Source organism: Rhinatrema bivittatum, chromosome 11 (assembly GCF_901001135.1).
Source record: "Rhinatrema bivittatum chromosome 11, aRhiBiv1.1, whole genome shotgun sequence".
Taxonomy (NCBI): Eukaryota; Metazoa; Chordata; class Amphibia; order Gymnophiona; family Rhinatrematidae; genus Rhinatrema; species Rhinatrema bivittatum.
Genome location: NC_042625.1, coordinates 12,288,620 through 12,299,884, shown reverse-complemented (window position 1 = coordinate 12,299,884; position 11,265 = coordinate 12,288,620). Strand labels below are relative to the sequence as shown.

The window sequence follows — 11,265 nt, the reverse complement described above, 5'->3', positions numbered from 1 at the left end:
TGACGCCGGCGCGCGGCACCTTTTGGTCCGGTTCCGTTTAAATCCCCTCCTCTTGGCGCGCTTTTGCCGACCTTGGTGACGACAACAGCAGCGTCGACCAAGGGGGAGGGGCGCGGGTCAGACTTCCGGGGTCCCGTGCAGCAGCATCTGTGAAGAGAGGCAGAGAAAGAAAAAAAGACACCAAAAACAACAGTAAGACTTGGGCAGCGTCTGTGAGTGGGGGAAGGGCGAGAGACAAACGGCAGGGAGCTTCAGGCAGCAGCTGTTGAGAGAAAGAGGGAGAGAAAACCAGATTCGTGTGTGCCTTTGTTGTTTTTCTAGGCAGGGCTTAGTTGTGCTTCTTCCTTCTGATCTGGCTCCGTTTAAATCCCCTCCTCTTGGCGCGCTTTTGCCGACCTCGGTGACGTCAGCAGCAGCGTCGACCAAGGGGGAGGGGCGCGGGTCGGACTTCCGGGGTCCCGTGCAGCAGCATCTGTGAAGAGAGGCAGAGAAAGAAAAAAAGACACCAGAAACAACAGTAAGACTCAGGCAGCGTCTGTGAGTGGGGGAAGGGCGAGAGACAAACGGCAGGGAGCTTCAGGCAGCAGCTGTTGAGAGAAAGAGGGAGAGAAAACCAGGTTCGTGTGCGCCTTTGTTGTTTTTCTAGGCAGGGCTTAGTCTCCCTTTCCCCTTCCCCTCATTCTCCCCCCCACCTCCCCCTCCCCCCATTCTCCCTTCCACCTCCCCTTCCCCCCATTCTTCCTTCCACCTCCCCCTCCCCCTTCCACCTCCCCCCTTCCACCTCTCCCTTCCAATTCCCCCTCCCCTCCCTCATTCTCCCTCTCACCTCTCCCTTCCATTTCTCCCTCCCACATCTATTCTCCCTCCCACCTCTATTCTCCCTCCCACTCCTTCTCACCTCACTCTCTCCTCCCTCCCCCTCAGTCACTCCCCTCCTCTCCCAGATCATTCACAACCACTTCAGATGGCGCGTGCGCGCGCCGCCGCCGCTACAGCTCCTGGTCCTCGCCGCCGCTACAGGTCCTGGTCCTCGCCGCCACCGCCGCTACGGGTCCTCCCAGCGCCATTTTTGTAAATAGGCAAACTCTGGCCGACGTGCTCGCCCGCGCATGCGCGGTAGAGCTGCTCTCTACTGCGCATTTGCGGCACGTCAGTCAGGACTCCGTTATCTAGTAGATAAAGTTGTTCTGTTCCTGCTTGTAAGCTAGTGTGATGTCACAAACCCCTATAATCTTGTATTCTTGTTGTGGCTCTTTATGGCCACATGTTTCCTGCCCCCACTGATTCTGGGTACTTCCGATTGGCTCAGATTCTGGTTCATGCCTGCTGAGAAGCTTTCAGTGTACTCGTGTGCTTCTGAGAGAAAGGAGAAAGAAGCAAGTGGCCTCTCATCTCTCCTTTCCTTTGCCCAGTTCCCTCCCACTCAGCTCCAATAAAGAAGTGAACTTCCCTAACCTGCTCTGCCTTATTTTTCCCCCTCTCCTCGCCTCTCCTCCCCCTAAAAATCTTCCTTTTTTTCTTTTGTTTTGGAACTTACTTCATCTGAAGAGATGAAGTTCTGTGCACCTGCCAGCTGCCGGCGCATGCTTCCCCGGGTTAGCGCCATTCAGCCGGCCCCTGCCCTGCCCCCAGCCCCACCCCAGTCCTGCCCCTTTCAGAGTCTGGCACTTCCACGTGTACTAGGAGATACGTGCCTAGCCGGGCCATTTTCAAAATGCGCTCGGCACACGCTCAGCCCAGCCACGTGTGTATCTCCTGGTTTTTGCACATGCTGGGTTCTTAAAATTTACCCTTAAGTGCACACAATAAGTGTACTTAAATCTCTAGTACAATTCCTTCAACAGCTATTTCAGCTCTAGAGTCAGTGCTCTGAACCTGAAATCAACATCTTCTCGCCCCCTCAAGACTGCAACCAGTAAGTTATATGTTTTGATTACCTGTTGGGATTTAGAAAAGGTGTCTTCACTGGAGGTTCAATATCTGGTATAGCTGAATGATTAGCAGTGCATGGGTGCTGTGAGATCATAACATTGATGTCAAAGCAACAGTGAATGTGCAGGGAGCTGGAAACTGTTCCAAGCTCCTGGTAGTGGTAAGGGGTTTGAGGGTTCCATGTTGGGCAGGAGGGTTATGATTGGGATGATGGAAGGGAGAGAGGGAGGGGAAGAGTGGGCTACCACAGGAGATCTTCATTTTGAAAATATTTAGACAATTGTGGGAGGAGAATAAAGAAGATGGAGAGGAAAGAGAGGCATTTTGTGCTTATAGGCCTGCAATGATTTAAAAATATTTTGGGGGTTCCTTATCAACCAACTGATCCAACATTTGTTGCATTAGGGTGGGAGATCAAGCCAGCAGGCACACTCAGATTTTTTTTTTTGTCATGGTAATCACTGCTTAACTTTGAATCTGCTTTCTCTATTTATGTAGCTATTCCTCCCAGCACTCTTGCGTTGCAGTATCTTTCTGATTAATTGGTTTGGATCTGTACGTTCATCCTCTCTTTTGGAGCCTTTGAAATTATTGTATTTTGTGGCCATGTTTACATGCTTTGATTTAGTTTAACGAGGGACTATTGGATTTTTCTATTGGATTTTTCTAGGGACCTATATCGGTTAGATTATGACAGATAGAACTCCCATCAGTGGTCTTCTGGTGTTACTCGGTGTGGCGTGTAATTGCGTTATGGATTGAATTACTTTTGATGGTAATAGATAGTATGCTCATAATTGTCTTCCCTATATAAAGTTTTAGTATTCTAACTGGACACTAAGCTTTAGCGGATGACGGAGAGTGACGTCATTTCCGACGATACGTGAGTATGATGGCGGCCAGCAGTTAATATTGGAAGGAGTGTTGTTGTAAAAGGTTGGTAAATTAAAGTTGTAAATTAAGTTTGTGATATCATGTCTATTTTTGTGTTTCTTTAGAGAAATGTTTCTTTGAGTACGTGGATTGGCGCCTTGACACTGAGGTGTGACGCTACAAAATTACATTTTCATTGCTATTGTTTAGCGGAATGCAGTACAATTTGGCTTTCTTACGATCATTTCAGTAAGTTTTTTTCTTTATTTTTCTTTATTATCTTGTATTTTGAGTGGTATTTTTGGTGTGAGACTTGGTGGTAGTTTGAATGGGTTTTCGGTTTAGTGTTTGAGTGGTTTTTAGTTTTGATGTTGTTCATTCTTTGTTTCTAGATGCATTTAATGAGAACTGGATACTATTGTGACTAATACAGTCAGAATATGACTTTTTTTCATCTATTACAAGTTTGGTTTGAATTTGGAAGGGTGACTTTTGGTTACCCCTATCTCCTATTAGGTAGGATACTTTGTATTTTTTTGATGGTTATTTATTGTCATCTTAGCCATTGGAATTTGATAATATGTTTCTATGTTTACAGTGGAGGAGACTGAATATATATCTGATAAGTACTAGTCCCTGAGGAAGCCCTATTCATTAGGGGTGAAACGAAGATATCTTTTGTCGGACACATAATCAAGGACACATTGTTACAATTAAGAAACAGGATTGGGTGGTCATAAGTAAAGAATGTAGACAGATTGAATATTAAAGTAGTTGATACAATCGAGTAATATATTTGAAATAATTGTGTATTGAAAAGAAGTGCTTGTAAATCATCTAGCTTTATAGGTATTGCTAGATTGAAAGGATAATATATGTTATTGTAATCAAAATCTCGAATGGACATTTGTTGTTTTAATGGGTTGCATGAATGTGTGTGTGTGCTAGTTTAGTTTTTAAAGTGTCTATATTGGTGAATATGTGAATATACTTAATAAATATTACACATTTTGCAAATGTGTTGTCTCTCTATTTGTATAGTAGAGTTTATAACTTTGAATATAACCAGTTAAGGAATACATTCCTGGATAACTTTGACCCTATTTTTTGCCACCTCTTCAGTTGGGTGAATAAGTTGTTCGGCTAACTGAACTCCACCCTGGAATGCCCCCAAAATTCCTACAAGTTATTCATATAAATTTTAACTGGATAATGGTTTATCTGAATAAAATGTATTGAGAAAACTGTTAGTGATATTCAAAAGCAAGCATTTATTTGGATAATTCAAAATCTATCTGGATAAAGGCCTTTGAATACTGACTTCACTACTACTTGCAGGAGAATGGAAACCACTGACTGATTAGACAGAATGAAGCCTGATCTAAGAAATCTTGAGGAGTGGGCAAGTGCATGCCAATGACGTTTCAATGTGAAAGTGCAGAATCATGCATTTAAGATGCAGGAACTTGAGGAAACAATACATGAAATGCACTAACTGGGAGAGGACCACAGAGTAATTGTACTTGATGATCTCAAGGTAGAGAAAGGCAGAGGTTAGAACCAGAGAGATGCTACAGTGAGTTGGGAAAGGGATAAACAGTAGAAGAAGGGAGGTGATAATGCCTTGTAGAGGTCATTTTTGAGACCTTACCTAGAATACTGTGTCCAGTTCTCCAAAACGGATACAGGGTGATCATAAGACACAGTGTCATGCAGACAGAGTCCAACAAGCCAAGCATCTTGTCTCCAAAAATGGACAGTCTAAGTAACTTAGAAGAACCCATTAGATCCCACTGTCATTCCTTGTGACCTTGGGCAAGTCACTTTACCCTCCGTTGCCTCAGGGTCATTCTTCAAATCGTGTTAGGGCGTTATCATGGGCATTAGGGCCTGTGATAATGTCTTAACGCATGAGATAAATATCACATCGCGAAATGCCTATGCAAATTTGAAAAATGTATTCAGATGGGAGGAGTTTGGGTGGAGTAAATGAAAATGAGGACTGTTTAACATTGCGTGCAATACCATAGCACATGCTATCGCAGGATTTAATGCCGGAAATAGCTACACTTTTTTCCTGGCATTATGCCTGCGATAGTTGTGTGTTATGGCCAAAGCAAGATTTGCTATATTTATTGCAAAGGCTGTTCGAGAGGGGAGGGGAGAAGGTAGAGAGAGAAGGAGAGAGTTGGGTTTTGGGGGGCAATTTTACATGCACAGTCACCCCCTTGCCCGCCCCTTCCTGTTTGCCTTGGCCAATCGACATTGTGATTTCCTGCCCGTGCATCAAACAAGGAGTAAGAAACAGGCAGCGTCCACTTCCGCAGCACAGGAGGAGAAGGAAGAGGCTGCTGCTGCTCCAGGAGCCCAAGTTAGAGTCTGCTGTTGCTAGTGTGTCTTGAAAGGGGGGGGGGGGGGAGAGAATGAATGAGAGTGTGAGTGTCTATTTGTAGGGATGTGCAGAAGGAAAAAATTTGTTTTGATTCTTATTCATTTCACCAGGACCCAAATTCATTGCATTCGTTTTCTGGGAAAAATTCCAATTTGTTTGATTCGTTTTCCATTAAAGTCAAAGGGGGAAGTATTTGCAGCCTATTTTTGGCTGCAGAATTGGGGTTTTCTTATCAATTCTTATGAAACTTCTGGGGAGCAATCATCAGAACGAGAAAAGAGATCCAAGGTACTTAGACTGTGGCAAAGTGGCACCAAAGTGGCATGAATAGCCTAAGGCAATTTAAAGGGCAAAGGGGTACCAGGAGTGGCAAGAGGGCTTTAACAGAGGTGCAAAGCAGCAGCGAGAGTGTCAAAAACACACTACAGCTTCAAAAGAGAGCACCGATAACAGATGCATGAACCATCAAAGGCAGCATGACAGGCAAAGTGGCAAGATAAGTGGCATCAACATCCTACAACACAATGAAGGGGGAACATAGCAAGCAGAAAGGGTGTCAGAAAAAACCACAAGGTGCTGATAAAGGGATAAAGCAGCAGAAAGACTAGCACCAACACACTGAGGAACCATGATAGTGGCAAGAACACCACAAGGAGTTGAGTGAATCATCTGGTGTATGGCAGCAAGGCAGAGTGGCAGAAAGTTGACCCATCTTGAAACACGGACCAATGAGTCTTACACATGTGCTAGGACCTGAGACATGATGAACTATGCCTGGGTGGGGTGGAGCATTGCCTCTGTGCACAGGGCCGGTGCAAGGGTATTAGGCACCCTAGGCAAACCTTACAGCCTGGCGCCCTACCCCCACCTCCCCAAACACAATTTTAAATTATGCATTTAACACATATTTTACATGAAAAGTGACATTCTGAGGTAAAATTAATATATATGTTATTGTGATAATTTCATGCACTGTTGTGATGCCAACAAGAAAACTTTCCATCTTGGAATTAATATGGCATCATACCTATTGTGATATATTTTGGCATGGTCCTCCTGTATCAACACAGTACTATCTGCCAACACTCAAAGAATAACAACCCTACCTATTAAAAAGAATACCATAAATATTACACCAGAATCTAAAATATCAATACACCTCCTATCAGGAAAATAGAACAGGCCAAGCTACTACAGATCCCTACAGAGAAACCACATGCTAAAAGAATGTTTCATCTCAGTCTTTGCATGCAGAACACAAACCCTCACCAAATACAGAATAAAGCCACATAAAGTATAAATAGAAATGTGTAGACAAAAACTTAACTGTAAAACGCTTCACACCAGACTCTATACAGTGTAACAATGGAAAAACAACAATTTCACCATTCCTCATGAAACAAATCAATAAAATCAAGATATATAAGTCATTAATCATAATTATAAAATCATACAAATAAAATAATTTCAAAACAGCTGATGAATAGAATATCCAATAATTAGACTCATGCAAATTTTGAAAGCTTTACCAAACACCAATAAAATATTTCAAACAGCAGACACATCATATACTACCCAATAATTAAAATGGTAGTCAATCAAGGAAAATGAACTTAAAAAGCTACCTTTACTTACCCTCTCCAGCAGTTCTCCTACTCCTTTCCCTTGCAGGCCACACCAGAAGCAGCAGTAGCTGCTGAAGCTGTCCTCACTGTCCTCTTCTTAGGGACCACAACCAGTCGCTTCTGTCTCTCTCACACACACACCAGACATATCCTCAGGACCAGTTTCTGTCTCTCGCACACCAATCATCTCCCCAACCAGTCTGTCTCTCTCTTTCTCTCTCTCTCTCACATACACACCCAGAAGCACCATTCCTTTCTCACATACACACACACCCACACACACACACACAGAAGCACCATTCCTTTCTCAATACACACCACATATACACACATAGAAGCACCCTCCCTATCTCACATACATGAAGCACCTGCCCTGTCTCACACACAGAAGCACCATTCCTTTCTCACATACATACACATACACACACACAGAGAAGCACCATTCCTTTCCCACATACACATACACAGAAGCACCCTTCCAAGCTCAAATACATATGCACACAAAGGCCCCCAGCTGAGCAGCTCATCTCCAGCGGTGGCTGGCAGTGGCCATCTTCATTTCTTCGGCCTAGTCTCGGGCTGCGCCGGTCTTCATTTCTCCGGTGGCGGCGGCCATCTTCTTTTCTTTGGCCTAGTCTCGGGCTGTGCCGATCTTATTTTCTTCGGCCCCACCGGCCTGCTCTCCATCAGCGGCTGCCTACACCGGTCTTCATTTCTCCAGTGGTGGCTGGCAGCGGCCATCTTCTTTTCTTTGGCCCCGCTGGCCTGGTCTTTTCATTTCTTCAGCCTGGCGTCCTCAATGACCCAGAGCCGAGGAGGCCACATGATCCGCTAGTCTGGCCCACCGGGAGAAGCCCGATCCCCCAATAGGCCAATCCACCCCTACTTTATCACACGGCCTTCTATTTCTCAAACACCACGGCGCGAACCAAAAGAATGAAAATGTATGATATGTTGCATTTGTGGGGGATCGCTATACATTTCACGGACCCACGAATGCAACGAATAGGGACGTATACATTGCGGATTGCGCACGTGTTCAAAACGAATGCACATCCCTAGTATTTGTGTAGGAAGAAGAGATCTGAAAGTGTATGTGGGTGAGTAGAAGACAGCTGAGTGCAAGTTGGCATGGGTGTAAAAGTGAGTAGGCATGTGTGTATGGAAGAGGGAGAGATATGAATGAGTGAGTGAGTGTGTGTGTGTTGGGTGAATGGCAGAAGTAAAGGTGTAAATGGACATGTGAGAATGTATTTATTTATTTATTTATTTATTTAATGTGAGAGAATGAGCACTGAAAGTAAGTGTGAACATGTAAGAGTGTTTATCAGAGCAAATTTGTGAGCATCTGGTCCCACTGTGCAGTTGCCCTCCCCCCTTCCCCCCCATTAATCCATGGTAATCTCAGGGTGACTGGAAGTCAAAAGTTCCCAGGTATGCATGTAACTGTGCATGTAAAATAGTCCCTCAGAACCCACCCCACCCCACAAACCTCAGCCCAAGTTACTAGTGACCCCTCTTACAGTGGCATAAATAGTTAACTATTTTAAGAGCCTCTACAGAGGCTCTCTCTCTCCCTCCTTCTCCAGCAGCTCAAAATGCAATAAAATGCCTGTCTGGCCCTTTTTTTTATCGTGGTTCTTGCTATATTTATAGCAAAATAATGAATCTAGGTCTTAGATTGTAAGCCCTGTGGGGATAGGGAAAATACCTATAGTACCTGAATGTAATCTGCTTTGATGTACACTTTAAAGTGCCGGGCCTCTCCGAAGGGGTGGAGAGGGACAGGGTGTGCCGGGACAGCACCATCCTGATGGCTCATGGAACTTACTTCAGCTCCGAGCCTGAAGTAAGCTCTGAAACACAAAAAAAGGATAAGATAGGAAAGATTTAGGGGTTGGAGTGGAGATGGCACGAGTAGGGTTAAGTATAGTAAGGTTCCCTCCTAGTCTGCTTATCTCCTTCCCAGATGTTTGGAGATACCCTATCTGTCTAATAATTGTTTGTGGCCTTGTTCTCTAGAAAGCTCTCCAAACCTTTTTTAAGTTTGGATTTAATTCTACCTTTAACCATATTCTCTGGCAATAAGTTTCATGGCTTAATTATTTGTAGACTGAAAAAAAAAATACTTTTAAAATTAGATATTTTCATATAATGTCCTCTAGCCCCAGTATTGTTTGACAGAGTAAATAACTGTTCCCCATTAACTCATGATTTGGTAAACCTCTATCATATTTATTTATTTATTTATTTATTTCAGATTTTTATATACCGACATTCTCAATACAAGTATTGAATCAGGTCGGTTTACATACATTAAACAGCGTTTCTTAACATATCCCCTCAGTCATCTCTTCTTCAATCTGAAGAGCCCTAACCTATTAAACCTTTGCTTTGATAGAAATGTACATCAAAAACCTAGGATTGTTTATTATATGCACATCTCCTATCCTTTACAAAATAGAGGAAAAACACTGGATTTAAAGCATGTTCTAAGAAATCAATTTGTGTCAGCTAACAACTAAAGCCTACTAATATAAGATCTTATGTTTTGTACATATTATTATTATTACAGAATCTAAGGTTTTGTACTGTATTCTCCAAAACAAATATCCCATCCTTTCCAGCAACCTAAAACATTTCCTTCCAAAAATGTCATAATGACATTCACAAACTGTCCAATCGACTTTGTAGAGATATATTTCTTCTGTTTTATTAAGACACACACCAGACCATGAACCCAAGTCAAGTTTTGTTTGGCTCAAATTAACCCCAACTCAAGGGTGTTGTAGTCTCTGTAAAGAGTTTCCTAATCTTCATATCTACTTAATTAAATACAGTTCTGTATTGACATGCAAAGCATTAGAGGTTCATATTAAACTACTAAAGATGTTCAGGAAATACTACTACTGATCATAGGTGATTAAAATTAGAGCATATAGTTGTGACAAAAAGCAAAAAAAACTCCAAAAAACCAGATTGATCAGAGCATTAATCCTGGGACCAAACAGAGCGCACCAGATATTTACAGGTACACAGTCACTATGGGGCATCACAATGCACTCTGGTAGTTGTAGTGCACATTTTCTTATGGAAGTAAAAAGGACTGGAAAAATGAATCTTTTGGAAATTGGATTATACCTTTCATCCAAATAGGGTACCAACATATTTTACAATATAATAACCAGTGCATATAAAAAGACTTCTCTGTGGTAGATGGACAGTAGTAATATTAATAAGTACATTATTCTAACACTACCACTAATAGCACTATTACTTAAGAATAGCATCTGTGTAAACTGAGGCACAGGACGATAAGTGAATTTTCTTTTGTTACACATCGAAGATCATGGCAGAGTAGGAGATGAAATCTCCCTTGATTTGTTATTTAATGTTTGGAAATAAATCAGAAAACAAGTTGTTTGTGATACTATTTTATTGGACTAACTTACCATATCAGTGGCTAACTTTTGAGAGCTATTCTCCCTCCATTGATTTTTGAAATCTAGTCACGTAATCCAATGAAAAGTTATCACCCATAACTTGTTTTTTGATCTTTATTTCTAGGTATTCAAGTGGACCTGCATGGCCACCACAATGCAAGGCCATAAGCCATGGGCTAAAGCTACTTATGGACTGCATTGGGATGGGAGCCAAGAATGGAAAAAGAACCGACCAAGCATATGTCTTAGTACAGAGACAGCTATTTGAGAAATGGAAGGCAATCCCAGGCACGAGTAGCCACAGCCAGGCCACTGCTAGCAATGATGAATAGGACGACAGCTTGCAGGACACCATAGAAACAAAATTCTGCAAATGCATGTTTTTCCTTTAACTATTATTACTACTGTGGGTCGGAAACTGGTTTGAAACCAGTTTAAGACTGAGAAATGAACTTACTTCCACTATCTTAAAATACATATAAACAAGTATGAAATATATTTCGGAGGGAAAGCTAAATGAGAATTGGAAGGTCTACAACCTGGCATGTTTTCCTAATAGTTTCTTCCCAATAAACATATTGCAAACAAAATAAATTAACATCACTTCTACTTGAGGTTTCTTGGCATTTTCCTCCTCTTGCCTGTGAGAAAAAAAAACCAATAAAGCTTTTCTGTGTAAGCGCAATGCTTATGATAGCCTTTGACATCCTCATTTTTACTTTTAATTAACTTTTTGTCCTTAATTCCCTTCTATCTCATAGCTTCTTCACTCATCTCTGTAAGTGTTCAATTGCAATATTAATACTCTGTTTAAATCCCTTTTCAACAGCACTAGGACACATGCAGTAGCAAACCAATAATTTCCTATTATATGCTTCTGTATAATTTTTTTTTTTTTTTGCATAAATGGTTTTCAGAGTACAGTCCACACAGGTTGAGTGTGTTCCAGGTCAACAGATTGCCAAATGACTAAAGCAGGAACAATAACTGTCCTGTATTT

General features: G+C 42.2%; 1 long non-coding RNA gene across 1 annotated transcript; it reads left to right on the top strand.

The window, feature by feature from the left end:
* The first annotated feature begins 465 nt into the window (after window positions 1-465).
* On the top strand, window positions 466-10,969 carry LOC115073324. The gene is made up of 3 exons (XR_003851982.1): window positions 466-617; window positions 1,845-1,915; window positions 10,390-10,969. It is a non-coding gene; the product is annotated as an uncharacterized LOC115073324 (long non-coding RNA).
* Window positions 10,970-11,265: the final 296 nt, after the last annotated feature.